This window comes from Gymnoscopelus braueri (assembly GCF_963280865.1).
Source record: "Gymnoscopelus braueri genome assembly, chromosome: 2".
Classification (NCBI taxonomy): domain Eukaryota; kingdom Metazoa; phylum Chordata; class Actinopteri; order Myctophiformes; family Myctophidae; genus Gymnoscopelus; species Gymnoscopelus braueri.
Window position 1 is genome coordinate 3,772,450 of NC_137604.1, and position 4,493 is coordinate 3,776,942.

Genomic DNA, 4,493 nt, shown 5'->3' on the forward strand with positions numbered 1-4,493 from the left:
TAAAGCTTAATTTTTTCACTTATGGAAAATCTTTTGCACATGTTTGTCGGCATAGGTCCAAAGTTCATGTGTAAAACGTTTCGTGCAGATTACTCAAAAATCCCAGGAGGAGATAGGTTTGAACCGTTTTTCATATAATTCAAAATGTTGGGAGATCTAAAGGTCAGAGGTCAAAAGTCAGAGTGTGAAAGTTGTTGATCATGAGTAGACGCATATGTATGTTGAAGTTTCATGGCTGTAGGTCAAACAGGGCATGAGTTGTACCTGTTCAAAGTTGGCATTTTGCTATAGGGCCACCTTTTGACGAAAGTTTGTGAGAATTATTTCTTGATAGTTTTTCATGACCATCTACCATATGGCCAAGTTTCGTAAAAAGCGTATGCACGGTTCAGCCAGAACTGCCAAAAGTGGCAGAAGAAAAAAGAGGGGAACATTAAAACAGGTCCAGAGCTGAGCTCTGGCCCCGTAAATAGTAGCAGATCTACGCGCCGCATTTTGAGCTTGTAGATCTGCTACTCTTGATGCTTTTATGTTTATATATATATATATATATATATATATATATATATGTGTATATATATATATATATATATATATATATACAATTTACAATTTAGGCATTTAGCAGACTATTTTAATCAAGAGCGGCTTACAGTAAGCAAGGACACAATATAATACATCAATAATACATCAAATGCATAGAACCAGTAATCTAATAGTAATTAATACAAACGTAAACCAAGAACCAATCATCAGCCTGTACATTGAAACTATACACACTATACTATAGGATGCCAGGTCAACAATGACCTGGTGTCTGTCTACATAACATGCTATCTAAGTTACATTTTAGCCAGTTTGCATATACAGTAGCCTACCTGCAAGGTGGTCAAGGCTAGGCTAAGTGCTACAGGCTGAGGTGGAGTCTGAAGAGGTGAGTCTTTAGATTACGGCAGAAGATTGGGAGTGAGTCTGCAGTTCTGACTGCAATGGGGGAGTTCATTCCACAGTTTGGGAGCCAGAAGGGAGACGTGTGGAGCGTTGTCCCGGATGTTTTAGGGAAGGTGCTGACAGCTTCCCTGTGTTCGCTGATCTGAGTGAGCGGGAGGAGGGGTGATAGGGTTGGATCAGGCTTTGAAGATATGGGGGTGCCATACGTTTGGTTGCTTTGTAGGCCAACGTCAGAGTTTTGTACTCTGAGCGGGCAGTAGCTGGGATATAGATATAGATATAGATATCTATCAGATATATCTATATCAGATTTGGGGTCTGCGGCCAAATACATTTTGGGGGTCCTCGACATGAAAACGTTTTGAGAACCACTGCAGGCAAATGCACTGAAGGGCATTTTTGGCTAACAGAAAACTGTTAGGATTTAAGGTCATTACACACCGGCGATTATGCGAATATACGCAAAATTCGGACTCGGTCCGAATAAATAAAAGACGCTTTTTCGCTCCACGAAACTGGTGTGGAAGCTTGCATTGACTTTATAAGGTTTTTAAAAAAAAAACTTTATTTGCATGAAAAAAATCGCCCCCGGTGTGTAAGGACCTTTAGAAGACATTTTTAGAAACCTCAGGTCTTTAGTTCCATCTGTGTTTAGAGTTGAATATGCATGTGTGATGTTTAGTTTTTACAGTGGTACCTGTTGTTGTTGTTGTTGTTGTTGATGATGATGATGACAGGAAGCCTTGCCTGAGTTTCCTCGCCGGTCTGAGGTTGTACAAATCATTGCACGAATCGAATCACAACAGAAATATTAGGTGGTTCCATGATTCAATGGAAGTGTTTTTCTTGTTGTAAAACAAATAGTGTTTTAGACCAGTGGTTCTCACTGGGTCCTCACATTAAATTAATTATGTATTTGTCCGCGGACCCCCATCTGAAAGTATGTTGTGCCAGGGACCCCCCCATACAAGATTTGCTTTGTTAAAATGTTAAAAGAACATTCACAACTTTTCACTTTACTGATTTTGATGCTATATAAACTAATTTTGCCGGGGACCTCCTGAAACCCCCTCAAGGACCCTCTGTGGGTCCCTGGACCCCACTTTGAGAACCACTGCGTTTGATGACGCGAGCGTCTTAACCCTTTCAGCGTGTCAGAGCTTTAACTGTATTAATGTTGCACTGATGTTGACAATGATGTTCTATTATTAATAAGTGATTAGATTAATGTATTTTTTTTGTTTGATGTATTTATTATTATGGGGTAATTGGTATTATTTCATGGTCTACTGGTGGACATAACATGAAGCTTGTTTGTGATTGATTGAATTTGATTGAATACTGCATTAGTCATACATGTAAACAGCATGTGTTACAGTAAGACATTAAAGATAAAAGGATACAATCCTGGGGACTTGTTTTATGTTTATTTTATATGATATAATATAATATTTTATCTCCCATTGTGCTCTCCTGATTTTGAAAGATCCTTAAATGGATACTGTCAGGGCATTCCCCATGTTGGTGGCAGAGCAGTAGAAGGAGAACTTCCCCATGTTTGTTCTAAAGGATCCTGGTTGCTCCCTCTAATGTTGTGGCTTTGGGTCAGTGGTGGAAAATCGGCTATTTTCAAATGGCCGAAATATATATAGTATGTGAAGTGGTCAATGTATGTTTTGTGATAATAATCTAAATCAGCAAAGTAACTAGTAACTAAAGTTGTAGAATAATTGTAGTGGAGTAAAAGTACAATAGTTGTCTCTGAGATGTAGTGGAGTAGAAGTAAAAGTATTGGAAATGGGAAATACTCCAGTAAAGTAAAAACAATCCCCAAAGGTTTACATAAAGTACAGTACTTGAGTAAATGTACTTAGTTACTTTACACCACTGCTTCGTGTGTAACTCACTTTGGAGAAGTAGTTTTACAGGTATTGAGGGCACTGTCTTAGAATATCTTAATACCAATCCCAGTGATATTTGCTTAACCCTGTCTTCTACCCTGAGCCATCTCAAACTAGCAAAGTGTGTTGGAATTTGGTGACGTCAACCTCGGACTGCGAGGAACCTGGGTGTGACCCTGGACAACTGTCGTTCTCGGCAAACATCGCATCAGTGACACGGTCCTGCAGATTCCTCCTCTACAACATCGGGAGGATTCGCCCCTTCCTCACGGAGAAGGCAGCCCAGGTGCTCATCCAGGCTCTTGTCATCTCCCGCCTGGACTACTGCAACTCCCTCCTTGCTGGTGCTCCGGCATCTGCCATCAGACCTCTGGAGCTTGTTCAGAAAGCTGCGGCTCGTCTGGTGTTCATTCAACCGCCCCAAGTTCTCCCACACAACCATCCTTCTCCGTACATGTTAACAAGCATCTAATAAGGACTTACAAGCACCTTATTACCTATGAATTACTACTATTAGGACCTTGGTATAGGTTCATTGGCCTTACATGGTAACAGGTCTATGCTCATAGACCCGTAAAATAACGTAGCAATGTTCCCACTGCATGCTGTGGCTGCTTTTTAGCGCTCTGCTGCCAATAGAGTCTATCCTTATACGTGCAATAGAGCAGTGGTTCTCAACCTTTTCAGGTAGTGACCACCCCAAAATAATCATATTTGAACTGGGGACCCCCCACCCTGACAAGCACATGGAATTGTATGAGTTGAGACATTACATTTAGTTTGGCTCGGTTCTACAGATAAATATTGTGCCTCTTTCTTATGTTATTTGACAATTTGGCCAATGTTTGACCAGTTTTTATAGTATAGTTTGTTGATTACTTTTGATGCAGTAATGGTATTCTTTTTGAAATCCATAAATTGTCACTTCACTGTCATCTGGAGACCCCCCAAAATCTTGTGGGGATCCCCCTGGGGTCCCAACCCAAAAAGTCATTCACAATCTGAACTCTATGATGGTCTAAAACTAAAGAGTATATAACACTATTCTCTTACCAGGCTTACTGTAAGGGAATTACTTTCTGTATTCACAACAAGTAAGTCTACATTTAGTACCAAACAACACGTATGTTTTGAACATGAAGTCAATCAACATATTAAAACTATTTTAACCACAATGAACACCAAAGCTATTAACTATTGTGTGTATTGTTTGCGTAATCTGTAAGATAAGATGTGATATCCCTGGTTAGAAAATAAAAACATTTATAGTCTATAAACATTGTATAGAATGCAAGATGCAAGAACTATCGTGGTGGCCTCTGAATATTTGAGGCAACCACAATAATAAAGTACTTCTTGGAATTGATGTGTAATGTCATGGTCTTTATATGCACTGGGTATCCTTATAGCTGACATGGTCTTTATATGCACTGTGTATCCTTATAGCTGACATGGTTGGGACATCCAAAGTGAAATCCGTTATATAAAATGTTATTTCAGAGAAAGTTGAGGGATTAATCTCCACAAGGAATTTGAATTGATTTCAACATATGCTATAATGAATGTACAATGAAGTCATTTTCAATTTCAACACTTGAAGTAATAAAGGCATATTTGAAGGACACAGAAATGTTGTTTTAT

At 39.2% G+C, this 4,493-nt stretch overlaps 1 long non-coding RNA gene across 1 annotated transcript; it reads left to right on the forward strand.

The window, feature by feature from the left end:
• Nucleotides 1-427: 427 nt before the first annotated feature.
• Nucleotides 428-2,358, forward strand: LOC308102789. The gene is made up of 2 exons (XR_013934694.1): nt 428-1,380; nt 1,561-2,358. It is a non-coding gene; the product is annotated as an uncharacterized lncRNA (long non-coding RNA).
• The last annotated feature ends 2,135 nt before the right edge of the window (nt 2,359-4,493 follow it).